Source organism: Pomacea canaliculata, linkage group LG6, assembly GCF_003073045.1.
Source record: "Pomacea canaliculata isolate SZHN2017 linkage group LG6, ASM307304v1, whole genome shotgun sequence".
In the NCBI taxonomy this organism is placed as follows: Eukaryota; Metazoa; Mollusca; class Gastropoda; order Architaenioglossa; family Ampullariidae; genus Pomacea; species Pomacea canaliculata.
The window spans coordinates 4,687,330-4,696,413 of record NC_037595.1 but is presented as its reverse complement, the minus strand read 5'-3'; the positions used below and the strand labels follow the sequence as shown (position 1 = coordinate 4,696,413).

The 9,084-nt window shown below is 37.3% G+C and overlaps 1 long non-coding RNA gene across 3 annotated transcripts; it reads right to left on the bottom strand.

Moving 5' to 3' along the window:
• Window positions 1-1,238: 1,238 nt before the first annotated feature.
• LOC112567334 lies at window positions 1,239-7,147 on the bottom strand. 3 transcript variants are annotated; one of them, XR_003099796.1, is made up of 4 exons: window positions 6,634-7,147; window positions 4,284-4,467; window positions 2,716-2,786; window positions 1,239-1,479 (listed from the first exon to the last, which is right to left on the bottom strand). It is a non-coding gene; the product is annotated as an uncharacterized LOC112567334 (long non-coding RNA). The 3 variants fall into 3 exon arrangements; XR_003099795.1 differs by lacking the exon at window positions 6,634-7,147 and adding an exon at window positions 4,705-5,264; XR_003099794.1 differs by lacking the exon at window positions 6,634-7,147 and having other exon boundaries at window positions 4,284-4,600.
• Between the last annotated feature and the right edge of the window lie 1,937 nt (window positions 7,148-9,084).

Below are 9,084 nucleotides of genomic sequence, written 5' to 3'. Positions count from 1 at the left end.
TTCTTGAGATGTGGTCACAGTCTGTGTTGTCCTTACAATGACCACAGTAGGCGCATCGTTGGTTGCTGCTACATGCAACTGAAAGATACAATTTTATTGCTGTCATGATTATGTTGTTAGCAATATCACATTGATGAAATTATCGCATCGCTTTACTTCATCTTCGTCTGAAAGTACTCCTTCTTGTAGTAGCCATTGGTAACGGTCTTTAATAAGAAAACCTGTTTCTGTTTTCTAACGCCATTCCATCCTAATGGTCTGGCATTGTTTCTCAGTCTAGATTTCTTAACTGCCTTTATTACTTGCCTGAGGTCGAAGTTCACTATTTTGTATTTGTAAAATGCCTTTTTCAAGGCCCTAATTTTTCTGCTGCTAGTAGTTATAATTCTTTCCGCGTCTTTTTCGCCGTCTCTATTCTTTCACATCACGTTTTTATAGTCCAAGATGAAAAGCTAAAACAAATCTGGAAACTGTCACTTCTTAAATATATGATAATATGTATGGACTGAAACAACAATTTACACATATTGTGTACATAATTGTATGCTAAGAAATCACTCGTTTTTAGCAAGCAGACCTGAAAAATGTGGCACTATTAATCCACTGAACTACGTTTAAAACAAAGCACGATACTCATTTTCAGTGTCTTGTGTGTTTACAAAAAATAATTTTAGAGAAGACATTGTAAAAATTACTACCACTACTATTCATATGAGAGCCAGCTCTACCTTCTTTGTTATTTAGTATAATTTTAATTAAAGTTGTTTAATGAAATACTTACCCCAGACTTGCACTTCACAAAACATCAGAAAACCTGAAGCTTTTATATTTGTATTCTTTGCCCTCGTTGAGGCTCTGAACACGTGATATCTGTTTTCAATATTCACTGCAGCAATGGTGAAACAGGTTTGATTGTCCACCTTAACAATTGCTGTCAAAGCTGATTCTCACATCTGAACATTTTGGAAAGAATAATATGTTTAAAATTCGGCAGTGATATTTATTTTTATTTTTCAATAAAATATTACATAATACATTTAAAATAGCTACACAACTACACAACTACATATTAATGAAAAACTGTTCAAGGACATGTGAAAGCATACTTATATTCCACATTAATCATGTACATATTACAACACTAAAGAGCAGGAAGTTCAGTTTTCGTTAAGTATTTTTCTTAATGTAGCAATCCATCGGCAAAAATACATTTTAATTCTTTATTTTACTACTGCTCCGCGCATACACTGTGATGGTGTGAATATCATAGGGTCTGCCCAGGTCAACCTCCCAGTATGACGGGTTGCTGTTTTCTTCTGTGTGAACACAATTAGGAGAGTCAGGGTACTGGTTGATTGGACGAAAGATGGTATTAGTATTGCCGTTCACAGCCAGACACGCCGGGCCTGATTCTCATTATCCACACAGTACTATTAAACAAAGAGCTGATAGTCGCCGGCCTTCCAAGCGCCATGTTTCCTGTTAGACAGCAATATAGCACTCACTGTATCTGTGTTTTGTACCCAGATCTTGCCACATTCATTAACCTAAACTTGCATTATAGGAGCAAAATAATGCCATACAAATCCTTATGACTAATTTTCTCTACGCCAACACACTTAAACAAGATTGTTAAAATCCTTAAAAGTATTTCTAAAAGAACATACCTACCTAATTTCTTTGTAAATAACTGACATTTGTAACATCGTGATTTTTGCAAACAAGGTTAAATAATTTTCAAACACGCCATTCATTTTACTTTTACCGTCTAAATCAGGCGAAGTCTGGTCCGCAAAATCATTGGACCTATCCTTAGGCAACCTCAGACTAATTGTGAAATAGTTCTAAGAGATTTTTTTTTTAAATAGCAACGAAATTAAGTTTAAGAAGACACATTCGAGTACATGACCAAACAGTCAGGTATGCTTCTCATCGGATGCTTGCTTTGGCAGGTTCCCCACTCCTGAACTTAAGCATGCTAAAGCTTATTACACTTTATAATGCAATTTATTGTAATTATAATACGTTTAAACTAATAAGGAATACATCAAATGACTACTTTTACAATTACTGTGGATTGGTACAGCTCCTAAACTAAATCATTTAAGTGAGCCTTACTATCTCTTAGAATTTTTTTAGTGGCAACTGATTTACATTTTGTTCTATATTGTCTATCCTCAGAGTCTTTCACCTTTGTTGTAATTCTTGTTGGACCCGTGTGTCAGATTTAAAAACACGCAAGACTATTTTTATTGTAGACTTCAATATTTTTCATAACAGATATCAGAGTTTTTTTTCTTTACTCCACAAGACTTGACAAGTATTTGTTGTGAACAAGATTCAAAGATATTTTATACTTAACAACTAGCATAACGATGCCTTTGTAAGACCAGCTTTTCCTTGTCCCCAAAGCCACCCTTTTAAAATTTACTAAATTACTCTTGTGTTGTTTACTTACGACTGCTTTAGCTATCAAAAAAATTCAGCAAGCAATAATATATTTTGTCTAAATAATCCACACGTTTATTCTGATTTCTCTGACTAGTTCAAATGGAAAATAAAACAAGGTTTCAAGCGTCACATTGTTTGACACCATTGTAACATTTAATGTAAACAGTTATCACTAAGACATATTATTTCTTTAACATCATCGGTGCTTGCTCTCATGCCCTTTTAAAATGTTGGGCTGTGGGATTTGAGAGAAAACAAAATTACTTCTTCCGCAGGTCTGTGATGTGTCACAAACGGTGTCGAATGGCAGCCAGTAGCACACGAGCATTCTAGAACTGAAAAAATAATAATAAATCATCGTCGTCATTGTTTCTTGTGTCTGCTGTCATTAAGTACAATTATTGCAAGCAAAAAAAAAAAAAAAAAAAAAGACGGTCACTAAATATATCCCGTCCAAAGGAAGAAAATAGTAGAGTGCCAGAGCCACAAAGTTATAAAACCTAAACAGTCACCAAATAATGCTGAAAGTAATCTAGAAGCTCTTCAGGACCACCGCTGTGTCCTTGCTTGATGAAGGCAGGCTGGCTATAGACCAGGTAGGAGCATAGTGTAGCAGGTTTTTTTTATGTTGCGCGCTTATATTTCATATCAGCGGGACCTCTACTCCATTAAAAAAAGTTTGTCAAAGAGTCTGGCACGAGGTCTATGACATGTGATTGGAAAATGCAACATCGAAAAGGGTTTTGTCCAAGTCATTGAAGGCTGTCTAAGTGCACTACTGCTGGATGATTAAATGGGATCTTCCTTTTACACAACAGTAAGCGTCCGTCAAATAAAAGCCTCCGATAACCTACTGGTTAACATCAGTTGTGAAGAACATAATGCTAAAACCCTCCACGGCCCAAAACTTGTACTTCTATCGTCAGAAGGCGTTATGTATCCTACCGTTTACTGACGAGATCGAATGTATAGCAGGCACCAACAGACTGACAGTTTAAACGTGGTTACTGACATTAGAAAGGCAGATATCAACACACTCATAAGCTGGTGGCCATCTGTTAAGCATTTTGCTTTACGCTGTCTTGGAAGGAGGCAGATGCCGCGGTGGCCACAAGGAAACCTTTTCATCTAGAAACATGAGAGGTGGACGTTGTCTCGGGAAGGACCTGTTTAGGTTTTGTAAGACACTGCGTTGATTTATGTTCTTCGCCTTTTAACCAGCGACAGGATGCAGTAAAGGTGCGATCAAATGATCAAACTTAAAGAAGCGGATGCAGATAAAATTAAAACTTGGTGATCCTGTTATAATCCACGTTCTCCTACGGCATTGTGTGTGTGTGTGCGTTTATATGTACGCTAGCGATCTGATTTAAATACCTTGCTGATTCGAAAGCTGCTTATATTATTGAGTATACTACCAAGTTCTTATATAAGAACCCTTATGTTCTAAAAGGGAGACTCATTGCCATTGGTCTTTCTTGTTTATAAGTGGGAACTGGATTTTTGTTCGAACTATATTATCATGCTGTTTATTAGTAAGTGATATTATTTTAGAGATTGTTCAAGATACTGTGGTCGCTAAGTTTTGATGAGATTGACCTTCACATGACTACGCTTTACTTGTATTTTTCTCTTGTATTCTTGGAGTTTGAAGGTTGGAAAAATCAATTAAATTTTTAGAGCTAGCTAATAAAAAGCTGAACACATTGTTTTAAAAATATATATTATCAAAAAGAAGTGTCTGGTTAAATTAAAGCACACAGTTAAGATATCAATACATTTTTATGAACATTGTAAAAACATACAACCCTATTCAGATGCATGTGTCTCACCTGCTGTAGTACAACCGAAGCACAGAATGAAGATGACAGCATACACACAGATGACACTCACACGCACCACACATCTGGTACACAGCTCCCTCCTCTGAACCGTGTGTAGACTGTTGGTGTGAGCAGAAGCGTCGCACGGCCATGACAGTCAGAAACTAATGATCCAGAGTTGAGTGAGATGTGTCTGTGACATGAACATGGCGACAGGGAAGTCAATCAGGTATGCAGTACAGCCGACTTTAAATTAAAGCCTCTTTAAATCCCGATTGTGCAGATGTCACTGAATAAACAAGGAGGTTAAGATAATACCTTATCTTCACTATTTATTACATTTGGTTATCCATCGACCTTTATGTGTGTTGACGATGTTTGAATAAACGTACATTGTAGATTTTTTAATAGCTTGAGATACAAGCCTTACCCCATTCAAAGATCAACATCTAAAACGGATTTGTAACTTGTTGGACCAGTCTGTGTGTTGTGTGCTAGCATTCTTCCTCGACAGAAACCTTTATAAGACATTCGTGTTCCTGATGTGAAACGAGGGGAGAGGTTATTTCGGAACAAAGTGGAGAAAGCAAGAGGAAGCGCATTGTCTCCTAAGCGGTTGTATCTCGCAAACATCGCTTGATGACACTTTACTAGATGTCATTGGTGCAACTAGTTTATAATTACAGCCCTAGGGGCAAAGCTACATCTGCTATTATCTGAACACGGTCTCTATAACTACGAATACAAGAAACTTCTTGAGTTTCTCAAGTTGCCCCGGTAGCTTTATCACACGGCCTGTGGTAAAAGGCACAACCTTAGATAAGTGCTATCTTTAGGTGTAAAATCCGTTGCACCGACTGTAACGTTTCGTGTCTCAAAGGGGTAATATTTCAGTACTTGTTGTGGGATAACAAGAAACTTATTTTAATAGTTAGATTTTTACGGCTTCACTAGGAAGTTATGTGATTATGTCATACACCCTAACACATACTGCATCACATCACGATGAACATAGGATTTTGAGATCCTGTCAGATCATGCAATCTTATATCACCATAACAGGCGTTATAAACAGATGCAATATTAAGAAAACTGGATTAACTAGGGTAAAGGCCCATAATGTACAATACAGAAGGTTAAAATAGTCAGTCAGCATAGCTAACCCAGTTTATTAATCTTGCTAGGAGAAAGGGAAAGTAATTTTGTAATATTGCTTCTCTAACATTTAGCTAACCTTGTTCCACTATTTTTCAGTAAATTTGCTTCTCTAATTTTTTGCAAACTTGCCATCTTAATGCCGTCACAATTCTCTCTTGCACATCAACAGTTCAGCCCTGGCACTCGGCTCATGTTTGAGATTGCTAAAAGCCGTTAACCGTTACATTATCTGCTACTTAACTTTCAGCCAATAGACACAAAGCTGTCCCCACGAACTTGTATGAGTGGACTGCTGGCAGACGATTTTTTCCCATTAACTATTAAAACAAAACATGAGACTACAAAGTTTCCGGTTTGGTCACATTCTTTGTTTAGGCTCGCCGAGACTAAACAGCGGAGAACTTCGCAAGAGGCTAAGCGTTGGTCTTGGCAGACAGACAGCAGTCCACCTTTACACATCCATGCTTTCCCGTCGTTATCTCGATCGTTCCAGGTTGTACAGAGAGCCCCTGCGATGGCCATGTCATTTGAGATTTATGTGCAGCAGTGATATTGCAAAAATTATCAAGCTTGGTGTGTCGATGTCAGCGGTGTGTTACACAGACTTTTCACATAATGTTGTGTAATGAACTTTGTCAATGTTGCCTTCCTTATTTCGTGCTGGCAGAAAGTGCGCGCTGAGCTCTGTGTATTCAGAAGTTATATTGCCTTCGTTTAAAGCCGTAGACACTGATAGACTGAGCCATGTTTTCGTAGTCTGTAGACATTGTGCGAATGATACTTGTGTTCCCAAGCAAATCTGAATTGTGTACCTTTAGAATGAATTGATATAATGATTTCTTTATTAACTCACATGCAACACCAAGAATGCCTAGCAACATATTAACAGGGTTAAAACAGACAATAAAATATAAGGCAGTCAGTAGTACTCACATCAATATAAGATGCACCATTTGTGAATGATGAAGAATATTAGCTTGAAAAAGGTTTAAAATACCTGTGAGCATCAGTTCCGAAAAGCCAGAGGACATTCTTTCTGCTTTGTGCTTGGCTTTGTCGGTACTTCAAAAAAATGCTAAAACAGACTAATAATACTATTGCAAAATACACCAACAAACCTGCAATGAGAATACAAAAAATGCTTATTATTTACTATCTACTTGATGTTTTCTATAATGTATATAAACATTACTTAAATTACCTTCGGCAAACTTGTTTAAAAATCCAGCAAGGATCAAAAGATGCAGTCCAATTTTTTTGAATCCTGACGAGAACCACTAAGGTACATGTCTGTCAGAGAGAACGCCCTGTACATAATAAACCTTCAGAGCTCAACTAGGAAGTAAGTTATTTACAATGTCAGACAGGTGATTCAATGTTCTGTTTACCGTATGCAGTGTCTTGTGAGGTAGCGGTATGTACATGCTAGGATCTAAGTAAATACCGAAGTATGCATTGAGACTTGCCCCTCGATTCTTGTCTAGAAAGGCAAAAAGATGAAAATAAAAACTTCCTGGTTTTATTCTTATCTTCGTACAATCGTACTATCCCATTTTAACGTCCTTTTGCTTCTCTCTCTTTATCTGTGTGTGCGTCCATGTTTGCACGAGAAAAGGAGGAGTAAATTGCGAAGAAATGAAAGGAAAGAAAAGAAATGATTCTGAATGGGACAAAACTCTTGTAAGTTCTTCAGAATTTAGTGAACCGTTCAAGAAATAAAGAGGGGAAAGGCAATTATGCTCAATTATAAATTTCTTTGCCACGAAAGGCTTTGCTTGTTTTAGTGCAGACCATGTCTATGTAGCAGTTTGCTCGAGCAATGACATATACGGTTTCAATTGTAAGAAACATTAAAACAATACATTATCAGCTCTTCTTGATTAGTAACCAAATGAAATATTTCATAGCATCCGTAACGATCGTCTCCCTTGTCTTTCCGCAGAAGTAGCAATAATTTACAACATCAATCCAATTCACGTTTTTCTGTAAAATTTCTGCAAGATTTACAGTTAATTATTCGATTAATGTTTTGCAAAAAAAAGCTGCATCTTACGTTGTCAGCTTGAAACAAAATGAAAACGGAGACAAGTCTTTTATAATTATGTAAAAATACTCTTGAATTGGAGTTATTTCCTTTTTGAAGCACTTCGATTGAGAGCAAGGTACAAACACAATTTGAGGCTGTTTACTGCTCGACCGTGATTTAATTCTAATATCAAAGAGATGAATAGCATTTAGATTGTAGCAGTTAAGTTGATAAGACAAAATCTTTCTTTCCTCTTCCTTTCTTTTACTCTCTCTCCTTCTCACACACACACACATGCACACGTGTGCGCACACACACACAAACAAACAAGCAAATATGGTTGGCAGTAATAAAATTGAGAACTTCCCAATGATTTAACAATTTTCATTAAAGCTTATGAACAAGTTACATATTTTAGTAATCAAATATATTAGCATTGAACTGTAATGATGGTGCTTAGATAGAGATTTCCTATCTGCTGAGCCACAAAACCGGTTTTGCATGAAGGGAGTATAAGTACACATGCCACAGACGACGTTCCTAAAAATGACACATCGAGAGAGAAATTATCAGTACACGAATACAGTTCTAAGTGAGATGAGTAGGAGGTAAAACAATCAACGCATAACTGTTCGCGATGCGTGCAGGTGCTGTGCCGTCACGTATGAACAACTAGTTTTATAGTGAACACAAATGTCACAGGCGCTGATTGAACTGTGTACACAGGGATCAACATCTGACCGCCTAAGTGGCTCTACTGAACAAATAAACTCCACCCTTAGTGAACAATCCTCAAGAATCCATTGATACGACTGGTCATCGAGGACCGAACTGCAACGGAAAGCACCACGAATAGCCGTGTCTTAGCTCTACTCACCACACTTACAACTGTACCCGCGGACAGATAATTTTTAATTCGATATTTAATTTTCTAACAATGTCGACTGTAGCATGCAGTAAGCCCCGCCATATTCAAACCCCATTCTGTAGCTAAGCACCTAGGAATCTTTATGTAAGCATTGTGACTACAGTGCAATCTCAACATATTTTATTAAAATATCTAACGTATTCGAAAACGCAGTAAAAACTGGTAAGGTATAATCGTGTGAACAAGTATGAAGTAGCTACTTGTTTAGAAGCTTATTTGTTTTTAACTCTGCTACTCAACAGTATAAATACAACGCTGATATGAAATACTGAGGTATTTTTGATACATTAAAGATACCTAACGATTTTTGTATACAGTAACATTGTAGAATGGTTTGTGATTACACTTTGATAGGACATACCATTGTGTGTATATATATATGTGACCTCTCTACACTTGCTCAACACATCTCGTTTGTAAACACGTGGTGCACCAGTCAGCCACGTATGTAGTTTACCCACGATTATAGTCTGGTGCATTTGATTCACGTGTGTAACGCACTATAAGCACCTGTGGCAGGCAAGGTGACTTTTATTTTACCTGGTAGATGGTCGATCTAGCTCGCGACGTGTAACAGCCCTCGACAGATTTTCGTTACATCAACCAAATCCTAGTAGGATGATGATTACGACACGGCTTTTACCAGATGCAAGCGCGTGCAAGCTGCTTTGGGCCGCGCAGGATCATAATATTCTACT